The following is a 12,184-nucleotide window of genomic DNA, read 5'->3' as shown; positions in this document are numbered from 1 at the left end:
ATGGTGTTTAACTTACAAATACCTATATGAAATTTTGACCAGAATCCTGCCGTGTGAAAGTGACCTTACTATATTGTCATATTGCTAAAGATCCATATACATTACACATTGCAATATATACCGTATCGAGTTTTGTTATTGCCAGCTGCTAATCTACGAAACCTTAGAGGCTTCACCAGTATTCGGATAAAGCAGTGAATCTCTTACAGGTGCAAACGCAGATAAAACCGAGCGGCACGATGAATATAATCTCTCTACTATTACATTTTACCTAAATCTTTCCAAATAAAGCCCCCCAGTGGTACAAGTATCAATGACCTTATCTAATGGATTGGCAAGGCAGGCACATAAGCACTTAGCAGGTGTGAGATACTAGCTGCCGGCATTCTGCTTTCTCATTTATGGTAATCCCTGCAATAATTACAGAGCAAAAAAGCCAAATCTCAACATATTTCTTATGATTTTTTACAACACACATAGAAAATGGAATTGTTACTATATTATAGAATGCAAATTGGATTAAATATGTTGAAAAGAAAATATGATTTAAAAAAAATGCTAATCTGGTTTGTTACAAAGCTTTCATTACACACCAAAGTATTCTCTCCAGAAGACCATGGAGATAAAGCACTACCTAAAAAAACTTTAGGTTATGTGACCATACAGGACACTGCGAAGTACACTGAACTCCATGGCAAAATGATTTTGCAATAATCTTTCATGCAAATTTTAATGCTGATATGCAGTAAGTGCATCTGTATGCTGTCCATTTTTTTTCATGGTCCCATTTACTCGAATGGGTAAGCTTGGTCTGCTCATAGGACCAGAATTGGACATAAGCCGATAAGGTTTTGTGGACTTCTCTTTCTGCAACAGGGTTCCCGATTCATCAAGATCGGCAATTTTCACACTGGTCTTGATGAGGGGCATGTTGGAGTCAAACGCTCCAGAATTCATTAAAAGGTGCACACGTTTTAATAAATCAGGAGTGTCTGATGAGTGCTAAGCGCCTCCATGAGCCTCGCTACAAATCTTACTCCAATTATTGACTACAGTAAGATTTTTTGAAAAACTATAAGGTTGCACCATGAATTACTAAGGCCTCTTTCACACTTCCATCTTTCTGCTTAGGCCTCTTTCACACTTCCGTCTTTCTGCTTACGTCGCAATCCATCAATTTTTGAAAATGCAGGATCCTGCAAAAAAATTTGCAGGATCCTGCATTTTCCCATAGACTTGTATTGCCGATGGATCGCGACGTATGGCCACACGTCGCGTCCGTCGTGCACTGGATGCGTCGGGTTTTGGCGGCCCGTCGTCACAGAAAACGTTCAAGGGAACGTTTTTCTGTACGTCGCATCCAGTGTTTCAGACTGCGCATGCCCAGCAAGAAATATCGCTCTCACGATCTTTCCTGCTCGGCAACGCAGACGGAAGTGTGAAAGCAAACACTTCCGTCGGTACCTCGCGCCGACGCTTCGTGACGGCCCCGTACTGACGGAAGTGTGACAGAAGCCTAAGAATGATTACTCTAGAGTAAGATTTCTGACATAGATGAGCTGTAGCATCATGACCGCACCATGCTCTTATCCAACCCCAGCTCTGCCCATTTCATCGAAACTGGGCAAAATGGCGTAAAACCTTTGAAAAGTTGCTAAAGTTTTGCACAAATCCACATTGAGATTCATCAAGGCTTTGATTTCAAATGTTTCATTCCCTGCTTATAAATGTCCCAAGCAACTCCTTTAAAGGGAAGCTATCAGAAAATGATCTATTGTTTAAATCTGTTTTTGTGCTCAATGTTTTGGTTTTTTTTACATTTTTGGCAATATTTTTTCCATGACACAATCATTATTAAAAATAAAAATTAGAAGTTTCGATATTTTCACATTGTCAACTGAGACTTTTTTAAGACTGACTTCCTGTTGTTTCAGGATACAACACATGTATATAATCACAATAGTCAGAGTCGGACCCTATATTTTGTATTATTGGAATGTCTAATGAGCATGTGCAAAGGTCATTGTGAAGGAAGGAGGAGCAGGGTCTGGTGTGACATCGTCAATTGTGAATGGTGGCTCCTTTGTTATCAGCTGTGTACCTGTCATTCTAACCCATATTCTGATGAAATGAAACCTGCTGAAAAGTTTTCCTGATATGAGAAGTATTAGTCTAAACAAAATAAAAACAATGGCCAGTGTAATATTTGCAAGATTACAATTTTTTAAACAAAGTTCATGCTATGAAAAATACATGCAACATCAAAACTTGATTTAAACAACAGACTATTTTATGATATTAACTTCCCTTTAATTCTTTATGTGGAAGAATTCTAGAAAGCAGTAATTCCACCATTGTTTTTAAATTAATTCTATGGGTTAGTATAAAAACGGCAATACCAAGAATGGGGTAATAGAACCATTTTTTTTTCTATTTTCATTAATCTTTGGCTGTGACATATTGACCTGCTCCCGGCGTGGTCCCTGCATCTCCGATGGTGTTCTCCGGGCGCTAACAGCTTCTTCCAGCGTTGAACGGTCACATGGTACCTTTCATTACAGTAATGAATATGGACGCGACTCCACTCCCATAGGTGTGGAGCTGCATATTCATTACTGTAATGAGAGGTACCCGTGACCACTCAACGCTGGAAGAAGCTGTCAGCACTCAGAGAAGACCATCAGGGAAGCTGCCAGGGACCGCGCCAGGAGCAGGTTAGTATAATGGGGAAGGTGAGCAGCATTGCACGATATTCGTCGGTCCTTGTTCCACCTCCATCTTCCGTGTCCTCTGCTGTGACGCTCAGGTCAGAGGGCGCGATAATGTGGTTAGTGCGCACCCTCTGCCTGAACGTCAGTGCAAAGGACGCGGAAGATGCAGCGGCGCCCAGTGGTGGAATGAGGACAGGTGAATATTGCAAGTGCCGGGGGCCTGAGCGACGAGAGGTGAGTATGCCATTTTTTTTTTAAACGCAGCAACAGCATATGGGGCAAATATCTCTATGGAGCATCTTATGGGGTCATAATCAGCATTTGTGCAGCATTATATGGGGCAAATATCTCTATAGAGCATGTTATGGGGCCATAATCAGCATTTGTGCAGCATTATATGGGGAAAATATCTCTATGCAGAATCTTATGGGGCCCTTATTAACCTTTGTGCAGCATTATATGTGGCATATTTTAATATAGAGCATCTTATGGGGCCATAATCAACATTTGTGCATCTTTATATGGGGCAAATATCTCTATGGAGCATCTTATGGGGCCATAATCAACATTTGTGCAGTATTATAAGGGGCAAATGACTCTATGGAGCATCTTATGGGGCCCTTATTAACCTTTATGCAGTACTGTATGGGGCAAATATGTCTATGGAGCATCTTATGGGGCTATTATTAACCTTTGTGCAGCATTATATGGGAAATATTTTAATATGGAGCATCTTATGGGGCCCATCATAAACTTTATGGAGCATTATACGGGCGTATTTTGTATGGAGCATCTTATGAGGCCCATCATGAACTGTATGGAGCATTATATGGGGCTCCTGATTCAATACGGATATTCAAAAATACTTAACCTACTGATATCTCAATTAATTTTACTTTTATTGGTACATATTTTTATTTTTGAAATTTCCCAGTAGCTGCTGCATTTCCCACCCTAGGCTTATACTCGAGTCATTAAGTTTTCCCAGTTTTTTGTGGCAAAGTTAGAGGTCTCGGCTTATACACAGGTCGGCTTATACTCGAGTATATACAGTATGTATAGGCCTTGTCTTCGTTGACAGTGAAATGATCCTCGATTTGAAGGCTTTGTCCAGTGACTTCATTGTTTATTAGCTATTCTCCTATTGATAATTATTATTAAAATATGTTATTGTAGAGAAAAGAAAACCCAGATAAATTAACAATCTAACTTTCACCGGTCATTATTAATAGAGCTATTTAAAAAAAAAAAATACTGGTGCACTATTTTTATTCTTCATTAAACTTAATTGAACTTATTTTTGGTCCACTTGGAGTATGTTTACATAATGTTTTTTTCAGGTGGGTTTGGAGTGGGTCTGCTCCAAAACCCTGCTGAAAAATCCTTAACAAAATACTCGTAAGACAGAACATATTAATTTCTATGTTAAAAAAAATTAATAATAATAATGACTTGCTTTTATGTTTATGAACATATTTTCAGGCTTTTAAGTGTGTTTTAACTGCTTCAAGTTTTCAAGACGTCAAGCGGCTAAAAGAAGTGTGTTGACAATTCTTCCGGAATCTTCAGCTCTGACATGCTCTCTACTTAAAATAATAAGTCAATGAGAAGGCTCTAAAGATGCTCAGAGGACACATGGGCAAGTTTTTGAGCATTTTGTCAGCATTTTTGTTTCAAAATCCACTGGTAGTTTCTTAATTGTTACATGGAGTTAAACAATGTTCAGGAAAGTGTCAGTAAAAAAGATGCCTGAAAAGCTCTGGAAAAAAGCTCAAAAATACTACCAGCAGTAAAAGCACCCAGGAAACAACCAACAATCACTATAAAAAGGACATTTCAGGTTTACAAACTTCCAGAGAAAAAGGAGAGTTTCATGAAGAGTCTTATGCTTTAAAAATATATGTTTTTGGGTGTCTAAAAAACTTGGTGTGGGGCTGGGGGAGGGGGGAATTAGTACTAAATGACATGCAATATATTATCAAAAATAAGGGCCAGCACACCTGGTAGTATGAGTGTACTGGGTAGGTGCTCAAATACTCTGTGGCTATTAGCATAAAGATATACCCTAGACTAGAAACAATGAGTAGAAACATTTTAAAAACATAGGGCTTTTAGTTAACATTTTTTGTAATCAACAAAGCGTAAAAGCCTCCAGCAGTCAAAAAACAAAAATATAAAAAAGCACACATAACGTGACCAAAGACTCACTATTAAAGGATGTTTCAGGTTTACAAAATGCCAGAGAAAAGGGGAGGTTCCTGAAGTGTCATCCGCTTGAAAAATGTTCTTTTTTTGGCTGCATGAAAAAAACATATTGTGAACTTAGGGGGGAATCCGTGCTCATTGACAAGCAATCAATTAGACAAAAGCTAGAAGTCAGATGGTTTATGACAGACCTGTCATTCTGTTAGGTCCTCAGTTGCCATAATAAAGAATTGGATTACTGTGACTAATGCGGACCCTATCAAGAAGTCTTTTAAAAAGCCGAAGTAAAAATATACTGTTATACTATACTATGCTGTTGTTGTTAAAACAGTTAAAGGGCTATTATGATGACTGATTTTCAGGACAGTACAACTGCCACTCAAATTCCTGCTTACCATGAGTTGTTGAGCTCTTACACGATGGAAAGTTTGACCGCAGGCCCAAACTGTTCTCTGATACTACTATCACAATTCTATTGTTGGAATAAATGGGGCAAAGGGCTCCTCTTCCCTGTCCCTAATGCTAGTGGTGCCCTCCCTATTCCTGCTCCATGCATTCTTCTGATGGAAAAGATGCCAGCGCCACGTACTTTCCTCACCTCCTGAATCAGTAGCGGGGTCAGTGCAGTGCGACAGATAGGTAGGGACCACAGAAAGATGAACATAAATGGTGTCTTTATTTTTAAAATTCACACTTAGAATTGTTGTCCTGGTTCACAGCCAGGTTTCTAAAAACACAGTCCAGAAGGCAATGGGTTGGGTTAATGCCCTGTCCTCTCAGGGTTAATTGTTGTGGTCTCCTTTTGGATATAGGAGGGATATATATACCCATGCTGGACTAGGATTCTCTGTCAGCTATACTTTCGTTTTGTCTTTGTGCCTGACCCCCTGGTGTGCATGTGAATACTGTGTTGGTTGTTTGCTCTCCGTGCTCGATCTGCTCTGTTTGATTCTCTCGGCTTTCTGACCTCCGGCTTCCACCTGACTATCCTTCTGCCTCACCCTCCTGTACCTCGCTTATCTCCCGGTTATTGACTTTGGCACGTTTGACTACTTTCCAGTGCAGTTTGCCTCCTTTGCACCCCAGCACCTGGCTCTGTCCCTGGCCACACCCCCAGACTCAGGTCCTGCTTGCTACCCGGTGATTTATCCGCCGTTCTGCTCTGGGCTCCCTTACTGTGGAGAGTAGTCTCCCGGCAGTAGTTACACCCAGAATCATTGACATTATAACTGACCATGCAGTCACTTCCAGGTAGTGAGGTTCTAGTTTATTATGGATCCAGTACGGTATCTCATGTTGCAGGTTAATGAGCTCTCCCAATTTATGCAGAAGCTGTCCATGGAGAAGCAAGCCGTGGTTCACTCACACCAACTGATGCAGAGAGATGTGGCGGGAGCTCTACAGGGTCCTTTTCGGGATGGGGGCCCCACTGATGTGTCCCTAGTGGACCCCGAACCACCGGTAAAGTTACTTGACAATTTTTCCGGGGATAAAAAATTGTTTAGGGTTTTTAAAGAAGGATGCAAGTTTTGAGTTACATCCCCGAGCTTCTGGTAATGAAAGGCAGAGGGTGGGGATCGTTATGTCCATGTTAAGGGGGGCTCCACAGGCATGGGTATTCTCTCTCCCTCCCTGTGCTTCTGAGCGTATGTCGGTGAACCTGTTCTTTGAGGCTTTGGGGCACATTTATGACGAGCCTGATAGAGTGCGTCTGGCAAAGGATAAGGTGATGAGTGTGACACAGGGGAGTCACTCAGCCGAATGGTCCTGCTCAGAGTTTAGACGCTGGGCCGCTGAAGTATCCTGGAAAGATGCTACCCTGAGGGGGTTGTTCCACAGAGGTCTGTCTGACCATTTACAGGACGTTCTGACATTACACTCTCCACCCGATACCCTGGAGGACACCATGAGGCAGGCAGTCCGAATGGACCGGAGGCTCCGTGCTAGAGGAGTGATGCAGCAGGAGACCTCATTATACTCAAACCTGTGTGACATTGCATCCGTCCCTGAGGTTGGGGCTATCTCGATGATGGAAAGAGAGAGAAGACACCACAGAGACAACCAACTATGCTTTTACTGTGGAGCCTCTGGATATTGGAAAAAAGACTGTCTCTCTTGTCCTTCTTCTGCTAATTCGTTGCGAAATGCCTAAGTCTGGGTAACAATTAGGGAGGTTATCCAGACTACCAGGTCCATTTTTCCTCACTTGCTGAAATTTTGCTTCAAGTGGAATTGGAACTTCCTGGCGGTCCTGTTATGACCACCGCCTTTGTTCACTGCGGTTCTACTATTAACCTGATCGATGCCCTTGTGGTGTCTCTTAATAAGATAGGGACAGTCAGGCTTAAGAATCCTGTTAAAATTGTGGCTATTGACTCGTCTCCTCTCACCTGGGACGGAATTTGTTAAATGTCTGAAAGTGGGTTCTACTCATGTGGAAAAATTAAGTTGTTTTGTTCTAGATAATTTGCCTGCTGGATTGGTACTAGGGATGCCTTGGCTTCAACGCCATAATCCTATCATTGATTGGGTGACGGAGGAGATTACTGAGTGGGAATGTAAGGATAACGGTATATGTTGTAACCTGGTACCTCTTGTCACCCCTGTAAAATCTGCATCTTTGTCATCTGTTGGTCTGAAGGGTATTCCAGAATACCTGAAGGACTTTGAACACTTCCGAAAGCGAGGCTGAGGCGTTTCCACCACATATACCTTTTGATTGTGCCATTAATTTAGTCACGGGAGCCAAGTTACCCAAGGCTTGCCTGTTTAATTTGTCTGGGCCTGGGCATCAAACCATGAATGAGTACATAGCAGACAGTCTCCGCAAGGGGCATATTTGGCCTTCTGTTTCACCCGTGGTAGCGGGGTTCTTTTTCGTAAAAAAGAAAGATGGTGGTTTGCGGCCGTGCCTCGACTTTTGGGAACTGAACAAAATGATGGTAAAAAACACGTACCTTCTTCCCCTGATCACCGATTTATGTAACCAACTCACGGGGGCCAAATGGTTCTCTAAGCTCGATTTATGAGGGGTTTATAAATTTATAAGGGTCCGGGAAGGGAATGAATGAAAAACAGCGTTCCTGACTACTGAGGGGCTGATTGAACACTTAGTTATGCTCTTTGGTCTCACTAATGCTCCTGAGTCCTGACATTTTTTAAAATGTCATTAATGTTATTTTCTCTGACCTAATTGGGCGCTATGTGGTCATCTACCTGGATGACAATTTGGTGTACTCAGTGGACAGTCAAACCCACTTACAGCATCTGTGTATGGTTCTTAGGAGACTCAGGGAGAATCATTTATATTCTAAACTGGAAAAATGTTCATTTTTTGTACAAGAACTGTCTTTTCTGGGTTTAATTGTGTTTGGGGAGGGATTCCGCATGGATCCTGAAAAGGTCCGGGCTATTACGGATTGGGTGCAGCCTCATGACTTGAAGGGGTTGCAGCTATTTTTGGGCTTTGCTAACTTCTATAGGAAGTTCATTAAGGATTTTTCACAGGTGGCAAAGCCTTTGATGGACCTCACCCTCAAGGGGGCTGATGTGAAAAATTGGTCTGTGGCTGCAAAAAATTATTTCCTGCCGCTAAAAAAAGTTTTACTTCAGTTCCTGTGTTGGTACAAACTGATCCGTCAACCTTTTATTGTGGAGGTTGACGCTTCTGAGGTGGGGGTGGGGGCAGTTTTGTCTCAGGGTCCTTCCACACTCACTAATCTGAAGCCGTGCGCCTTCTTTTCTAAAAAGCTCTCTCCGGCTGAGAGAAATTATGATGTCGGCAATAGGGAATTGTTGGCTGTTAGGTTGGCTTTTGAAGAATGGAGGCATGTCCTGGAGGGGGTCGTCCACCCCATTACAGTTATCACTGATCATAAAAATTTGGCATATATCGAGTCTGCCAAGAGATTGACCCCCAGACAGGCTCGGTGGGCACTTTGTTTTTCTCGATTTCGATTTACCATCAATTACCATATTTTACCAATTCTAAAAATATTAAGGCTGATGCTTTATCCAGAAGCTTTGATTCTGTGTCCCCTCCAGAACCCCCCTCCTCCATTCTTCAGTCAGGAGTAGTGGTGGTTAAAATCTCATCCGATTTGCAGAGAGAGATTTTGGAGGCCCAAACCCGGGCTCCTGGTAGTAAACCTCCAGGTAAATTGTTTGTACAGGAACGGTTCCATCTCAGACTCCTGCAGGACTTTCATTCTGTGTTAAGTGCCCATCCTGGGATTACAGCTATGCAGGGGGCAATTGCTAGGGGTTTCTGGTTGCCCTTTATGGTATCAGATATTGAAACGTTTGTGACTGCATGTGGGGTGTGCGCCCATTCCAAAAGTTCTCATACCCGGCCGGTCGGGGAATTGGCGCCTTTGCCAATTTTGGATAGGCCATGGACACATTTGTCCATGGATTTTATCACAAATCTCCCTCCTTCCAGAGGCAACTCAGTGGTATGGGTGGTGGTGGATAGGTACATCAAACAAGCCCACTTTGTACCTCTGCCCGCATTACTGTCTGCTGAAACCTTGGCCCCCTTATTTATACAGCATTTTGTTCGGTTGCATAGAGTGCCTGTGAATGTGGTGTCGGACAGAGGTGTGCAGTTTGTGGCCAGGTTTTGGAGGGCTTTTTGGAAGAAGCTGGGAATTATGCTGTCTCTCTCCTTTGCCTATCATCTGGAGTCTAATGGACAGACTGAACGCATGAACCAATCTTTGGAGCAAATTCTGAGATGCCTGGGCTCTTCCGGACAGGAGGACTGGTGTGAGGTATTGCCCATGGCAGAATTTGCCCGCATGGATTCAGGTTGTCCTGGAGCCGAATGCATGGTACAACGTTTGAGAACTCTTTGGAGGGAGGTTCAGATGAACATTTCTAAGGCCCAGAAAATGTACAAACGATTTGCAGACCGGAGGAGGGGGCCAGGTCCGGCGTTTGTAGAAGGAGAGAAGGTGTGGTTATCCACCCATAATATCAAGCTAAAGATACCGTCTATGAAGTTGGGCCCCAAGTTTATTGGTCCATACAAAATTGTGGAGGTAGTTAATCCGGTGATCTACAGACTACAGTTGCCCACCTCCTTCAAAATATCTAATGTCTTCCACAGGTCCCTGTTAAAGCAAGAGTGGACAGTTATGGAAGATTCCTGGTCCGATACTCTGCCAGTTTTGGTAGAGGGACAGCTGGAGTACGAGGTAGGGTGCATCATTAACTCTCGGTGGATGCGCCGGATGCTCCAGTATCTGATTCATTAGAAAGGGTATTCTATTGAGGATCGGTCACGGGTCCCAGCCTTTTCAGCACGCCGATCGTCTGGTGCGGGCCTTCCATGCGAGATATCCAGAGAAGCCTGGGGGTCCAGTGGCCCCCCGTTAAGAGGTGAGTACTGTCATGGTTTGACAGGGTTAATGTGTAGCGCCCCCACTGCCGCAGGGCCGAGGGGTACCCGGTATCGGGCCTCTGAGTCTCTGCTCTGGGGTTGTCACGGTGGCTAGGCCCGGTCCGTGACCCTGCTGAGGGGCGTACAGTGATAGATATGATGGATGATGGTGGTGGTGAGGCTGTAGTGGTGCGGTGCAGTAAATAACGAGGACACCAGGTTGCAGTCTCTTTACCTCTTTACTGAAGATCTCTGGGTCCTCAGTCCGGAATCCGGATAACCAGGCTGCGCAAGTCCGGCCGGTCCAATGGCACCTCCAGAGTTCTCTTAACAGGTGGAAATCTGTGCCTTCCTGCTAGCGCTATGTGTTGCGGTCCTTCCCTGCTGTGCTTACGGAAAGTCCCCACAACTGTTGTGTCCGTTTCTTAAGTTCCCTCACAACTCGATTAGATGATGTCCTGCTAATCCTCCGTCCCTCCCTGATGTTACGGTTAGGACGGCACCCGTTTGACGGGTAGGCTCGGAGCTCTTCCGGGACCCTAGAGTCGCCCCTCTCCACAAGTTGCCCCCCAAGACTGCATAGGTGATTTAGATGAGACAGCCCGCCTTTGACTGACTGTCCTGCCGTTGGTTTAGAGTATTGCTTGAAGCTGAAGATTATAATACTCCCTCGGCGTTCCGGCCGCCGGTTGTGCGCCTCAGTAGGATGTTGCCTCGGTCTTACAGCATGACCCCTACTGGTATTCTCCTTGTTGCCTTGATCTCGTTTCTCACTCAGCACAATCTATCTCGCTTTCAATCCCTCCTTGGGCACCGCCGCTATACTGAGCAGGCACGGTCCCGTTACGTTCGCTCAAGTTGCCAAGCCTCTGTCAGGATCCCACCCCCGACAGGGACCCTACCGAATCTTCCCCACAACACCCTCTGCCACAAGGTGTTGCTTGGCTCCAATCCAGTCAGCTTTCTCCCTAACTTCCTGCCTGACCCCCAGTTTTACCAGTGTGTGGGGAGTGGCCTAATGAATAGAACCCTTAGCTCCCCCTGGAGGCCCGGCGGTGAAATGTATTGGTGTCTGTGATACCTGATCAGATGAACTCCTTCAGTGCCATCAGACGTACCATAGCTCCCCTTAGCGGCGGAGCCACAGTACTGCAACGACCAGGACTCTGGGGCGCTGCACTCCCCCCCGGTTAAATCCAGTACTCCGGGACTGGGAAGAAAACAACAATACAGGTTAGCAAAAAGACATACAATTGGTTGAGTGCAATAACAATAAGTATACTTGAACAGAGCTTCCCTTTATGGGAGGTGAGGACACTTGAACGTTACAAACATGGTTAAATATCATAGCAACATGCTATAAGTAACTTTTCTTACCCAACCGGGTATTCTACTCAGTACATATTCTTGAACCGTAATTTAACATTGCCTTTAAGGACGTGCACTCTGAATCCGCTAAAGACCTTCTTATAATCACATTATAAGGCAATTTAACTTTTACATTCTCCTTCTTTAAATCTGCAGGACCGCCTGTCCTAACGGCGCCAGACCTACTGCCTCTCCTTTCTTACAGGACCGCTCCTTTCAGCCCGAGCCTTCTGTCTTTTCAACTACTATACATAGTATAGAACATAACATTACTTTCGGTTTAGGATCAATGAGCCCTTTCGTCAAGGCTCCTAAGAGGACTCACTAACTAACCCCGTACGGGTTCACTCTCTGTCCTCATCTTTCTATCAACATTATCAAACATCTTTCACAATTAACTTGTTAAATACACATAACTTCTACATGTAAGCATCATCATTACTTCTTTTGTCAAGAAATTATTGCTATCTATCGGTCTTAAAGCAATATCACCCTTTAAAGGCAGCAAGTGAACATC

This window comes from Ranitomeya variabilis, chromosome 6 (genome assembly GCF_051348905.1).
Source record: "Ranitomeya variabilis isolate aRanVar5 chromosome 6, aRanVar5.hap1, whole genome shotgun sequence".
Lineage (NCBI taxonomy): Eukaryota > Metazoa > Chordata > Amphibia > Anura > Dendrobatidae > Ranitomeya > Ranitomeya variabilis.
The sequence above is the reverse complement of the archived record's forward strand: the minus strand, read 5'-3'. Positions refer to the sequence as shown.